This window comes from Nycticebus coucang, chromosome 14, assembly GCF_027406575.1.
Source record: "Nycticebus coucang isolate mNycCou1 chromosome 14, mNycCou1.pri, whole genome shotgun sequence".
Lineage (NCBI taxonomy): Eukaryota > Metazoa > Chordata > Mammalia > Primates > Lorisidae > Nycticebus > Nycticebus coucang.
Genome location: NC_069793.1, coordinates 61,960,058 through 61,975,638, shown reverse-complemented (window position 1 = coordinate 61,975,638; position 15,581 = coordinate 61,960,058). Strand labels below are relative to the sequence as shown.

Below are 15,581 nucleotides of genomic sequence, written 5' to 3'. Positions count from 1 at the left end.
CTTCTTAATCTCATCTTTGACCCAGCTATCTTTCTGCATAAGGTTATTTAGTTTCCATGTCTTTGTATGAGTATGCAGATTCCTGTTACTGGTGAGTTCAAATTTTATTCCATGATGATCTGAGAAAATACATAGAATAATTTCTATTCCTCTAAATTTGTTAACATTAGCCTTGTGACCTAAGATGTGATCAATTTTGGAGGATGTTCCATGGGTTGAGAAGAATGTGTATTCAATTTTGTAAGGATGAAATGTTCTATAGATGTCTATTAAATTAAACTGTTGTATGGTGAAGTTTAAGTCCAGAATTTCTTTGCTTAGTTTCTTCTTGAAGGATCTATCCAACACTGCCAAAGAGGTGTTAAAATCTCTGAGTATTATGATGCTGGAAGATATCAAATTGTTCATGTCTGTTAAGGGTCTTGGTTATAAATTGAGGATCATTTTGGTTGCATACATAAATGTTAATAATTGATATCTCATCATGTTGACTGTTTCCCTTCACAAATATGAAGTGATAATCCTTATTTTTGTGGTGGTCTTTATGGAGGATGGGTCTGAGAATATCTTGAAGAGCTGGTTTAGTTATGGCAAATTTCTTCCATGTGTGAATGTCATTAAAGAATTTGACTTCTCCATCATAAATGAAACACAGTAGAGCTGCATACAGAATCCTGAGCTGAAAGTTGTTTTGTTTTAGGAGATTGAAGGTTGATGACCATCCTCTTCTGGCTTGAAAAGTTTCAGTGGAAAGATCTTCAGTCATTCTTATATTCTTCCCCTTATAGGTTATGATTTTCTTACATCTGGCTGCTTGCATATTAACTTTGGCGAAGTTAATTACAATGTGTCTAGGGGATGCTTTATTTGGATTGAGTTTTGCTGGGGTTCTGAAAATGTCTGCCATCTGAATTTCAGAATCTCTTGCCATGTTTGGAAAGTTTTTCTCTAAAATCTCTTGAAGTATAGTATATGTGCCTTTCAGATCATTCTCATCACCTCAGGAATTCCAATAAGGCAAATGTTTGCTTTTTAGGAATGGTCTCACAACTCTCTCAGGGAATGATTCATCTTTACTCCTCATTTCTCTTCATCTTTGAGTGTTTGGGAGCATTCAAAAGCTTTATCTTCAATGTCCAAGATCCTTGAACATTATCCTGCCTGCTCCCTCCTATTACTGAGAGATTCTATTGTATTTCTCAGGTATTTGAGGGATGCAAATTCTTGCCTCAATTTGTCAAAATCTTTGGTGATTTTAGGGCAGTGCCTGTGGCTCAAAGGAGTAGGGCGCCAGCCCCATATGCTGGAGGTGGCCAGTTCAAACCCAACCCCAGCCAAAAACTGCAAAAAAAAAAAAAAAAAATCTTTGGTGATTTTATCTTTGAATTCATTGAATTCTTGAGACAACTTTTGAATTGCTTCTTGAACTTCTAATTCCAATTTTACTTCAATTCTTTTAATCTTATTTGCTATCCAAATTCTGGACTCAACTTCTGGCATCTCACCCATTTGTTTATGAATGGGATCTTCTGTTGCATTTCCTTTGTCGTACCTTGGGGGAGTTGATCTACTCTGGTTATTCATGTTGCCTGAGTTTTTCCGCTGATTCTGCCCCATCGTTATTTTTCACCATTTGTTTACAGAAGCTGGTAAGGTGGAATTAAATTGAGGGCTCCTGGAGATGTAGTTAACGAGTCCTTTACCAGAGTGCTGGGACTGGTGACTGTGGCTTTTCTCCTACAGCTTTACCAAGGTCTTGTTCAGTATTACAGCCTGAGACACTGGGGACCCCCTTGGTATGATGGGGCTAGGTGGGTCTTATCCTCTATTTAGCTAGACTTTAAGCAATTCTAGTGGATCAGTGACTTCAGGTTGAAATCTCAGCTATGAAGGAATACAAGCAATTAAGACACTCTGCCTCCCACTGGCAATAACTGGGAGAGGAGAATCAGATCTTCCCTCTACAACACAACCAGGGTATAACCTTGGAGCATCCCTGGATGATCAGCCCAGATCAAAAGTTCCAAACCAATTGTCCCAGTGAACACAAACTCAGATCAAGTGGGAGAGTTTAAAAGGTCTCCAGCAACTGGACAGCAAGGGTCCACTGGCAGCTCAAGTGTAACTCACTCTGGTGATCCATGGAGTCAGAAAGGCCCACCCAGCAACAGAATTATTCCAAGGGGGCTGGTACCACTTTTGCCACTTTGTGTCACTGTCATCCCCAGTCACTGGTTACCCCTCAGGGCTGCAGCCCAACTCTCTCTAATACTCAAGTAGACTAGGTATTTGCACCTAAGTCAAAGAGGAGATGCTGCCTCCCTGACTGGGCCATCTCACTGTGTGACCTGCAGGCGGGAGGAGTTCAGGCCTGATTCCCTCTGGTGATCATTGGAGACTGGGGAGTATTCCACCTGCGTCTGTACCCAGCTGGGGGTATGGTGGAGGATTATGGTTCTCTCCTTCAGAGATCATGCCTCTGCCTTGGCCACACTCCACCTCAGGAACCCCTGCAGGTAGGGTCAGATTCCTTCTATGTTCCACACAATTGGGGAGGTGTTTCTCTCAAATTTGATCCAGTGGGAGGAACTGTGGGGCCACCACCACTGTCAGGGTGGTGCTCCCACTGTCTGGGGTGGTGCCACAGGTCTGGAATACTACTGTGTGCAGGTTGCAGGGGCCAGCAAGGAGCCAGAGGGCAGAGTTGCTGGTCATGACCACAGGTTGCTGCAGCTGGGCAGGGAGCCAGAGGGCAGAGCCGTTGCCATGGCTGCAGGTTGCAGGAACTGGGTAGGGAGTGCCCATAGGGGAGAGTCCGAGGTCCCCAGTGTTCGGTGGTGCAGGTCCTGTGCTATGATCCTTCTAACATGGGGCAAGTCTTTCTCCCCTTGTGACTCCCCATCTCTATTAAAGTTATAGTTTCAGTGCAACTACCCCACAGTCCATGAGATGCCCTGCCCCAGCCAAAATCCTCCAGACACTCCCGATTCTGCAGAGGGTAGTCTTCCAGACCATCAGGAGAGGGGCAAGGGTGATTTGAGAGTTCAGAAAGGTAGGGAGAATATTAGATCGACTTTTTCCCCAGGCAAGAGACTGTCTGGGCTTGCATCAGTATCTCTCTGTGGAGGGAGTGCCAACCCTCAGTTGTTCTCGTTCTCTACCCTTTGATGAAATAAAGTCCTCTCTTCACTACTTGCCTCCAGCAGCTCTCATGGGAGGGGAGAAAAGGATGCCCATCCTCTTATGGATGGGTTTTGTACCTGAAATTTGTTTCCTTGGAGTCCTAGCTTGCCTCAGCAGGGGTGATGCGAACCAATTAATCCTTTCTCTCAGCTCAGTTTCCAATCTTCTGCCTTATTGGGTTGGTTGTGCCATTATTGCTCGCTCTGGACAGGAACCTCTGTTGAAAGCTAGCTTCAGTTGGCCATCTTACCTCCCTCCTCCCAAATTAATCTTCTTAATTTAATTGTCTAATTTTTTAAAGGATAAATTTTAGAACAATAAGCTTTCTATAAACTACCAATTTTTGATTGACCCTAAAATTATTATCTGCAATTAAAAATATCAAAAAAGGAATGGTGCCTGTACCTCAAAGGAGTAGGGCACTGGTCCCATATACAGGAGGTGGTGGGTTCACATCCAGCCTCAGCTAAAAACTGAAAAAAAAAAGAAAAAAAATATATATATATCAAAAAAATAAAATACTTGCTTTTTTATTATACAAAATAGTCTATGAACCTTTCATAATTAAACCAATAAAGCATAGTAACAAAAATACTCAGAAAATAAAAACAAGAGCAAACACATACAGCTCTAGTAACAAAAGTGATAAAACTGGCATAACTTGGAAAAATAATACAGTGCTTAATTCAAGATTTATTGAACAAAGAGTAAGTTGAGTAACTAAATTTTTGCACAAACCAAAAATCCATATGTATTAGAAATAACTAAAAACAAAGCCATGTGATTTAAAATAATAATATTTATTTTTTTCTCTTTAAGGTTTGATAATATAATATGGGGAAACAGGTACTTAAATTTTTCATTAAAATGTAAGCTAATGAAGTTGTCTTAAATTAAATTCAAAAATTAATAGGAAAATCCTTTTATACTGCAATTTTAGTTCTGTTTATATAGCCAGCAAAAATGCATGAACCCTATAGATAATGGGGTTGAAGGGTGCTCAAGGTTAGACAAGGTGATATGTACATTTGATGGGATATAAGATCCAGATCTGTGGAAAAAAAGGGAAGAAAAGGCGAGAAGATAGATTTGGAAGAAGACACATATAGAGAGAATACATGTATTAAATGCTTTAAACCATGCCTCTTTCTGGGGCAGATGGAAAACAGTGATAAACATAGAAGAGGATGATGAAAATGAAGTCAAGTACACCAACAATAAAAGCTCCAAGGAAAACATAGAACTTATTGATGTTTCTATTGACTTAGAAACATTTCCAATGGTAAGTGTCACCAGAGTCATGTGCTCACAGTAAGTGTGAAATATTAACATGGTTTGGTAAAATTATAAGTGGCATGTTATGAGCAATAGGCAAAGGATTGCCAGAACTGCAGACCACAATGTAACCTCAAAATCAATCCAAGTGACTACTTGTTCTGTGAATACGGTAGCATACCTCAGAGGATAGCAGTTCAAAGCCATGGCCAGCAGGACTCCTGATTCAATACCTGAATGTGTGGATGAGCCACATCTGATAGAGGCAAGCATCAAAATAGGTCTCTGGCAAGTGGAACCAAAAAATTCCAAGCATTTGGGCATAATGTTGGTGCTAAGTGCGATGTCTCTTTTTCCCAACATGTCTAGGAGGATATACATGGACTCCTGGCGGCTGGGCTCATTTGATAATAATCAAAAGTAGAGAATCTCCAATCAAACCAATGATGTACATAGCACAAAATGGAATCCCAATAAAACATTTTACAGGTTCCAGACTGGGGATCCCAATGAATGTCAGCACAGAGGGCATGAATACTGTGTTATTTCGAAGTCCACAGGTCTTATAAAGAGAAAAAAGCTTGCCAAACCATAAATATCTATACTGTTATAGGTCTTATACTAATCCAGTCACATCCAAATTTTCCAGAATTAGAAGAATCAACTTCACCAGCATATTTATTATTATCTTAAGTGAAGAAAATTTTCCAACGGACCTACATTAAGAGTATGCACCTGAACAAAATCAGCCATCCACATTCAGTAATTTCTGTAGTGAATATTGAGTATTTGAATCTCATTTCTATAATTATACTTTGATGACCACCCTACTTAAATGTGCTCTACTTCCCCTAATCCATTTTCTTGTTCATCTTCTCTATGTAAAGTAGAAAATAGTACACACACATATTCATACACACACACACACACACACACACACATTCTGAGTGATAATTTAGACCAAAAACCCCATCAAATCAAAATGTACCTTAATCCCAAGTTTTCAAACACAATTTTGCTGCAAGACTCAGACTCCACCCTGTAGACAGTAGAAAACACATGATAGATGCATAATTTTGGTGCATTGCCAATGCATTTCTGACTCAAGAGACAGAATCTTATGCAAAAATTCTTCAGTTCAGAAAAGTACCTCAAGCCCCTTGCTCCATGCTTTCCACAAACTAGAGGGTAAAGACATTAAAATTATTATTTGATAAAATTAAGATAATTTAAGAATCTCTGGTATAGGAGAAAATATTCCTAGTATGATATCACCAAAAGAGTCATAAAAATGTTGAAGTGGTCAGTGGTAAAGATAAATTAATGAGCTTGAAACCCTAAGAACATGATGATAGCAGTCATAACCCATTCTCAGAAATCAACCAATTTATTATTAAAGAAGGAAGTAGAAAATTCTATTTTTTTATTTTCTGGAAAAATTCAACTGATAAAAATATGAGGAGATTGGTATTTATTAGAATCATTTAAGAAATTCATGTGGAATAATTGACCGATAGGTACGTTCAGGTGAAAGAACATTGGGAGAAACAGAGAGAAAAGTCTCAAACACAAAAGTCTTATTGTAACATAAAAACTATGGCTGGGGACCTGTCACATTTTTCATTAACTATATGTCAGCCAAATAATACAGTTTAATTTTATACCTAACAAAAGTATGGCTCCATGAGGATTACTAAGTAAAAGCAGAGAGGTTAGCTAGTTGTCTAAATAAAGGTGATCTCTCAATTTTGCATAAGTGTTGTTTTCCTAAGCATTTCTGAATATTATTCCATAATTTAAGTCTTCACAAATACTGTTCTGGAGTTTTCCACAGTTCCTATGGATGATAATAATTACAGATGTTAAACTTAGCGTGATTTGGAGGTTATTCTACTGTTGGGCTCAGAAAATAATACCCCTAAGAATTGAGCTTTGACAAGTCAGACTAAGGTCTTTTTGGTTTCTCTTCCTCCCTTCCTGTTTTTTAATACCTCTGCCTTTCCCTAAACATGGGAGGAGGCTGCTCTATAATTTTTCCTTATCTACCTAGAAACTGCACTCACAGAGAGGAACACAATTGACTCCAATCCCTTCCTTGATATTTAGTTAACCAAAGAAATGACCATCTTTGTCTTTTTTAAATTTAATTGCTTTAAATACACTTACATTTGAAAATAAGATTGCAACCCCTTCCTCTTTCTTACTTCCATTTGCTTGAAATACTGTTTCCTATCCCTTAACCCTGTGTCTTGATTTGTCCCTCAAGGTGAGGTATGTTTTCTGAAGGCAGCATATGCATGGCCTATGCTTTTTGATCCAATCAGCCAGCCTGTGCTGCTTCAGTGGAGAATTTAAGCCATTAATATTTATTGAGATAATTGGTAACTGAGGTGGCATTTATCTTATTTTGTGAAAGTCCATTGCTTAGTTTTATCCTTTGCACCATATAGAAGAAAAAGTTAACCTTTAGCTTCTGGGTATTTACTTCGCTGTTGCTTCATTGTGATAGTCAGTGTTGAGAATAGGTCTAAGTATTTCCTGTATAGCTGGTCTTGTGGCAAATTTCCTCATTTTTTTTGAGTATCTGCAAAATATTTTATTTCTCCATCAATTTTGAAGCTTATTTTAGCAAATATAGAATTATGGTCTGAAAATTCTTTTGTTTGAGAAGGTTAAAGGTTATATAAACATTCTCTCCTGGCTTGTAAAATTTCAGTTGAAAAGTATGCTATCACCCTGATGGCTTTGCCCCTGTAGGTCAATTAGTACTTGTTCCTGGCTACTTGCAGAATTTTTTCTTGTGTCTTGACTTTGTACATGCTCATCTTAATATGTCTCAGAGAATCTCTGTTTGTGTTGAGATGACCTGGGGTGTGATATCCCTCTAAAAGGAATATGTTGGAACCTTTAGTGTCATTTCCAGGAACTTTAATACCCATTGACAGAACTATACAGATCCTCTAAACAGTTACTAAATAAACATAGAAAGGACCTAAATGAGACCCTAGAACAAATGAACTTAATATACACATACAGAGCACACCTAATAAAAAACCATGAGATGAAATGAAAATATTACAGCCCCCTGATCTTTGATAAATCAAACAAAAAATTTATTTTATCATAAGGATATTTGAGACAACTGAGAAAAGAATTCTTATTCAATAAATAGTGTTGGGACAACTGGATATCCATATGTAAAAAAATGAAACTGGACTTGCAGCATTTGACACTCACAAATATTGATATCATATGGATGAAAGAATAAAATCTAATGTATGACACACAAAAAAAATCCTCAAAGAAAGTGTGGGGAAAACATTGGAAGATATAGGCATGGGAAAGATTTTATGAAGACTTCTGTAGTAGTTGAAACAGCAACACAAATAAACAAATGGGACTTAATTAAACTAAAAAGCTTCTGTATAGCTAAGGAGGCAACAACCAAAGAAAATAGACAACCTTAAGAATGGGAAAAGATATTTGCATATTATGAATCAGACAAAGGCTCGATAGCTAGGATTTACAGAGAACTCAAATTAATCGACAGAAAAAGAACTAATAATACCATAAATCACTGGGCAAGAGATATGAATAGAACCTTCTCTAAGGAAGATATACAAAATGATTAACAAACATGAAATAATGATCATTGTCCACACTGAGATATCACCTAACCTCACTGAGATTGGCCCACATCACAGAGTTCCAAAGCTGCAAATGTTTGCTTGGATGTGGAGAGAGGGGAACATTCTTACAGTGTTGATGGGAATGCAAATTAACATAGCCTCTTTGGAAATAAGTATGGAGAATCCTCAAAGAACTCAAATTAGATCTCCCATTTGACCCTGCAATTATACTACTAGTCATCTACCCAAAAGAAAAAAATTAATTTTATCACAAGGACATTTGCACCAGATTGTATATTGCAGCTCAACATACAATCTCCAAGATGTGGAAATAGCCTAAATGCCCATCACGTCAGGAAAGGATTAACAAATTGTGGTACATGCACACTGTGGAATAATATTCAGCCATAAAAAAGATAATGACTTCACATCTTTTGTAATAGCTTGTATGGGGTTGAAACACACTCTTCTTAGTAAAAGATCACAAGAATGAACAAACAATTATTCAGTGTACCTCAATAGTAATATGAAGCCAGTAGATGATCTGATGCATCCCCACATAGGAGAAAAAATCATTTCAATTCAATTTAGGGGGAGGCATAATGACAGGTGGAGAGGGAAAGGGTAGGAGTTGGGATGATCTCACTGAATGGGTGCAGGCTGGGGGTGTTTGGCACATCTTTTGTGTGTGGGATATAACCAGAAGAGGGCCTCTACCTAACAAAATCAAACATTTTGATTGGTTGTTTGTACCCTCATATGCCCAACCTAAAATAAACTTACTTAAAAAAAATAATTAACCAAAGAAAATTAAAACTCATGTTGCAGAGGATGAGAGTGAAGAAAATTAAACACTACACCGACATAGAGATGAACATCAACTATTGCCTGTTCTCAGGTCCTATTCACCTCTACTCTGCCCTATGAAGAACAGTACATAGGGTCTGTACCCCATTTGGTATTGATTAATCACTCTCTTGTGATTCCCCATGATTGTACATGTTAATAAAATTGTATGCTTTTTATCCTGTTAATTTGTCTATTTTTTTCAATTCATCTAAAGGGGCTTAGACTGCAATCTTACACACTCATTGTCCTTCTTTCTTTCATGTAAAACATTAGCAAGATTAAATTACTTCTCCAATGACATGATGCTAACTATCTTTAATATCATGTTCTTCCAGAGAAGATTCTCCAATGTATCATTATTGTTCTTAAATTGTATTTCATAGAAATTCAAAATCAGACTCTAGGAAAAATAGATTTATACTCTTCACTTTTATGATTTGAATTTTATTTTCACATCTACTTTTATTGACTGTACTTGTTTCTGTACTTCAAGATATATCATTTGACTTTTACTTGACTTTGTACACATTCCTACCTATAACTTAGTACCCATAAGCAGCAGTGGGAAGTGACTGCCACAAGGGAAAGATTGTTCTCTGATAATTTCAGTTGTGAAAGATTTGCATTTTCTAACATGTTTTTCCCTGATGACCAAGCTACTCCCAAGGTCTAAGATGGAGGCTCAGGCCAGAAAAAGAGGTGCCCTTTCTTAGAGCTAGCTTCTTGCTCCATTCCCAGGGGAGCTGGCATATCTTGTGTGGCCAGGAGATGGCAGTGGTGTTTCTCACATAATGGGAGATTGGGTTTTATCTTGTTCTTCCTTGTGACAGAGAAAATGGACACTAAAATGGGGGGATAACATAGATCAGAAATCCATTTCTTGCTTGGAAAAAATTGGATAGTTTTATTCTACATTTTTTAAGGAATGAGAATTGAAAACAAGCAACATTGCCTCATATTTCCTCTTGATTGTCTCTTGGAAATTAAAAGGATTTTCATATAGTACTTCAGTGACTCACAGGATAAGGAATATGTTTGGCAGTGGTATGCAGAATAGGATTAATAATGCTGTGGTCATGGTAGGGAGTAAGACTTGCTAAAAACAAGGGAAGAAAATCAGCTATGCACAGATGATTTATTTCTTATTAAGAAAGAGGATGAGGATAGTCCTTCCTAGACAAGAAGATCTTGAAGAATTTCTCAAGAAATTACCTCCTGTCATATATATTTAATATAGACCTTAATTTAAGGGTATATGTGAATCCTAGTAAATGTGGAATGTAAAGGTCTTAGCAAAATAACTAAGAAAATGCTATGAAAGCTATGTTAACTAGTGTGATGAAAATGTGTCAAACGATCTATGAACCAAGTGTATGGTGCCCCATGATCATATTAAGGTATGCAGCTATGATTTAATAAAAATTAAAAAAAAGAAAAAAATAAATAAATAAAATAAAACCATCCCTGTGGAAAAAAATAAATAAATAAAATACATACATGTTTTGACTCTTACTTTCTCATTATGTAAACATAATTAATGCATAAAAGTGGGAAAAATACCTATAATCCTATCATTGAAAGTTATTCCTTTGGCCCACTACTCTTTAATAGCTTCCTATTACAAACTATAGTTACTTTTGATATATAATTTTTACTTTATATTATAATTATTTTCACAGTTTATAAAAAAATTAAAAATATATTAATTTCCTATTTTGTCAAGAAGAATGTTTAGTTAACATTGCACATATAAATGTTGGGCATACTATTACGTTAAATTAGCTTAAAAATTCTACAGAGACCATAGTTAGACACCGACTGTACACTTGATTGTAAGAATCTGGGCTGTACCATTATGGTCATTACTTTCATTGTCTGATCCTGAATTCTAATCGTAGTTCTCAAACCATAGCTTCATCTGAAGAAATACTTGCTAAAGAAATCAAAACACATTAGGAGAGATTTTTACTAAGAATATCAAAATACTATGTATCTTCTGTTAAATTAATTTATTTCTAAAGTACTACATCAGGAACTTGTTCACTTATCATTTTCTCTGGGGGGGGGTTGCAAATATATTTATAATAAAATTTTAAAAACTAAATAAAACGTAGTAGCTAAAAATTCATGCTATCTATCATTCTCTTTCCTAAGAGAAGCATCAATACAACTGAATCTCTTCTCTCTGTTTCAAGAGCATTTTCTACCTTTCCAGAAATGGTCAATATCCTATACCTGAAGACTATTGCTTCCTACATGTTTATTTATATTTTTCCTAACTCACTTTTCCTTATTCTTATAATATTCCAACAAAACTTCGATGCAATCATGTACATCTAATGTGTTGATCTCACTTTATTTCCACTAATCTTATTTGTTTGTTTGTTTGTTTTCTGGGTTTTTTTTTTTTTTTTTTGGCTGGGGTTGGGTTTGAACCTGCCACCTCTGGCATATGGGACAAGTTCCCTACTCCTGTCAGCCACGGGTACCTCCCTATTTCCACTAACCTTTATCTCTTTCATAACTCATATAGCATCTTAGTTTAATTACTTGTATTCAACTTTTTATACCATCTGATCTCATAATATCTCAGTTAATCTTTGACAGAATCCAAACGTGTATTTCGTTTATTTATTCTCCCCTACAAATAAATATGAATAAAGAAAAAAATACATACACAAGGGTAATGGGACTTATTTTAAATATATGACAAATGATATCAAGTTAGTCTTTAGTGAGGTTAGTATGTGAAAGCTAATGATATCCACTATCTAACAACTGAAGAGATAATAAAAATGTGGCACATCCATAAGATAGAATATTGTTCAGTCTTAAAAAGAAATGCATTATTTGTATAAAGTACATGATGATCCCTTAATATATTACATTAATATGAAAATCAATTGAAAATGTTTTAAGGAAGACAAAACAAGAGGTCACATATTGCATGCTTAAATTAATTAATTAATTGATTGATTTATTGAGACACAGTCTCATTCAGTCACCCTGGGGTTGAGTGTCATGGCATCACAGATCACAGCAATCTCAAACTCTTGGGCTAAGCAATCCTCTCGCCTCAGCCTCCTGAGTAGCTGGGACAACAGGCTCCTGCTTCAACACCTGGCTTTTCTTAGAGACAGGGTCTTGAGCTTGCTGAGGCTAGTCTTGAACTTCTGAGTGTAAGCAATCCACCCACCTCACCCTCCAAGAATGTTAGGACTATTGGTGTGAGCCACCATGCCTGACTGAATGCTTTATTTATATAAAATATCCAGAAAAGAAAGTTCATAAGATGCCCCCTCCCTCCAGTCCTTCCTTTCTCCTTCACTTAAAGAAAAATAAATAAATAAATAAACAACGAAAAGAGAAAAGTCATAAGATGGAAAATAGATCAACAGTTGCTAAGACTTGGTGGAAAGTGAAGCAGAAGCAGTGGGAAGAAACTTGGGTTTAATCATTTTAGGTTGATAAATTATTCTGGTATTAGATGCTGAAGAGCCTTGCATAGCCATTACAATACAAAAGAAATCACAGAATTGTACACTTTGAAAAGACAATTGAATGAATTCTGTCTCAATAAAAACTGAATAAATCGATAAAGGATAGAGGAGTGTTTCATTATTTCACTTAGCAGGCTTCCTTCCCAACGCACAGCTCTGCCCAAAGTCATTGAACTGGTCTCAGCTAGAGGATCACCAGTTATACAGTACAGCTATTCTGGCCCCCTGCTGTATTTGTTTCTGCCTCTCTGCATTTGATCCTGTGATTACTTTTCTCTGGGCCTTAATTCACAAAGTATGAGACTTGAGACTGCATGCTTAAGTTATGTTTTAGGTCAGATCTGTGTTATGTGGCTGGTGAGTACTTTGGCAGTTATTCCTCCCAGCAAGTCTCTGAATCTGAAACTATGAATCTCACACAAGACATATTGTGTCTATTGTTATACAGGATGTTGAAGGCAGGGTGCTGGAAAAATTCAGGCATGCCTTCATGATCATTGCCTTATCTTGAATTCTGATTGTAGTTCTCAAAGCATAACTTAATATGAAGAAATATTTGCTAAAATCTCAAAACACATTAGAAGATATTTTTACTAAGATGATCAAAATACTGTGTATTTTCTGTTAAATTAATTTATTTCCCAAGTAGTACATCAGGAATTTGTTAAATTATCTTTTACTCTTATTTGTAAAACAATTTAAAAAATAAAGCATAATGAAGTTTAAAAAATTCATGTTACTTACCATTCTGTTTCTTGAAGGAAGAATCAATACATTGAAACTTCTGGTTAATTTTTTGTCTATACTTATATAACCATCAAAATATGCTCATATCATCAAAGACACTAAATATTATCTTACTGGAAAAAACTTGGCATACATAGCCCTAATCTTATTGTAACCTCCCATTTTCTTTATTCCATATGCTTAAAAACACTAAATAAACATTACCAGTTATAATTACATAATAATGCTGCTGTTTTGAATGGTAATAAAATTGCAGCAATATATAATATTTCAAATTGTTCACTCTATAGTAATTTTGCTGCACAGTATTCTTTTCCAAATGTAGTATGAATATAAGAATGGCAATAATCAATAGGAAATAATATTTATACTTTATTAAATCATAAATTCCATACTCTAAGTTTGCATAAAATATTGTAGGATGCCAGCTCCTACACAACCTATGGGTATGTCCCGTGCTTGGCAGTGACAAGAGAATGAAAGAAATAAAGACAAGGGACCAGGTGGGATTTAAAAAGAACGGGCCTGGGGCACCAGAGCCACCTAATGCAAGGAACAGTGAAATCCCCATGTTCTGGGTTAACTCAGTATTTATTGTATAAATTGTCTTCAAATCAGCAAATCACAAATCACAATGAAAGCTGGAAGCAATGCTATATGTCATCGTTCTTACAGTATTTACCACTTAGCTACATTTTATTTCAGATAAGGTGCTCTTTAACTACTTACACTCTAGTGTATGTTATTTATAACTAAAGAATTAGGAAGCAATCAGTAGAACAAAGAACAAAGATTAGAATCAGGATGTGAGAGCAGACAGCAGGATTGACCATGCACGCAGTTACCACAGGAGGTGATTAAGCCTCAGGGTCTCTGTTGGCAGACAGGCTAATGCCATAACCGTATCGGGATCAGGGGAGAAAGAAGTTGTACTTCTTGTCTAGCTCCAGGAGTATGTTCCTCTTATCAAGAAGCCAGCTGAACTTATGTTCACCATACATCTCTTAACAACTCGTTTGTCCCTAGAGAACTTTGTACAGGCTCTCCGTGGGGGAAAATAAGACCTCAGCAAGACTTTTCTTGTCTTTTGTTCCAAGGACTGTGCTGCTGTTGTCCAGCATATTTTTGGGGCTCCTGACACACATTGTGGTCTGTGTACATAGACTTTTCAATATCCACGACATCTATCTTTTCTTTATCCTATTTCTCATAATCTGCATCTCCTGATTCTTCTCAAAAAAATTTTCATGAAAATCTAATTTATGTAAGTACTTCAAAAGGGTGCCCTCATCTGCCTCAACTCACTCAGCCTGTCCTTCCACATTTCCACCCACAGAATAATACCTCAATGTTTAGGAACCAATGCTAATCAGTAAATCTCAGTATGAATTTGTTTTTAAATATAACAGAGGTTTCTAGATCTCTCTGTCTAAAGCTCATTTTCTAGTGTCCTTTGATAAAACAATTATTTCTGTAAATGCGCACTTGTAAGAATATCCAAAACCTGAAGGAGTTAAGAAGTGGACTATGAGGGCACTGCCTAGGTCAGTGGTTCTCAATCTTCCTAATGCCACAGCCCTTAATGCCACAGCCCTTTAATATAGTGAAAAGGGTTCGCCACCCACAGGTTGAGAACTGCTGGCCTAGGTGTTTTCCCACGTTCTCTCTAAGGAGCAGTCATCCTAAGTGTTGAATCACTTATACTCAGCATCTCCTGGGATCCAGGATTAATTCCACTGGCTACCATAATTTTGCACCTGCATAAGTCTCACCTCTCCTACAATTTCAGAGTGACTGTGACAAAAGAAAGAAGAGCAAATCCATTTTCCAGATTGGTAAGAACATAACTATTGTGAATCACAGTTCTTTATTAAGTCCCTGAAACATAGATATCAACATGACTATGAAATGACCTCTACAAATGACTTAATGTCTTCTGTGATAACCAGGCATTGATTTTACACATACAGGCATGATTTGGAATTTATTTCACCACAATTTCAACATGAACAACCAGAATGTGATTTTCTTTTCTACCTTGTTTTCTCAAGCTTTGTTATTAGAGCATCATAAGCCAACAATCACTCTTATCTGATATTAATAATATGAAGCACTGAAGCAGAAAGTGATGGTGGTACTGTGGATATGGACACTAATGTGTCTGGTGAAGTCAAAGGTCTAATAACAAGGACACGTCCTATAAAGGCATAACTTAGTAAATGCACAGAGAAAAATTGACTTCTGAAAAAATACAAAGAGTGGTTTCACATCTAATAAGCAATTGTACTAACCTAATCAGTCTTGGGATAGTCATTACCTCAGGCTTTTCACACATGAATCTTAATTAACTGTTCCATACATCTTTCCTACAGAATGTTCTATCTTTGTAGATTGATGT

General features: G+C 36.4%; 1 pseudogene; it reads right to left on the bottom strand.

The window, feature by feature from the left end:
• Positions 1-4,189: 4,189 nt before the first annotated feature.
• On the bottom strand, positions 4,190-15,518 carry LOC128564459 (olfactory receptor 52A4-like; annotated as a pseudogene).
• Between the last annotated feature and the right edge of the window lie 63 nt (positions 15,519-15,581).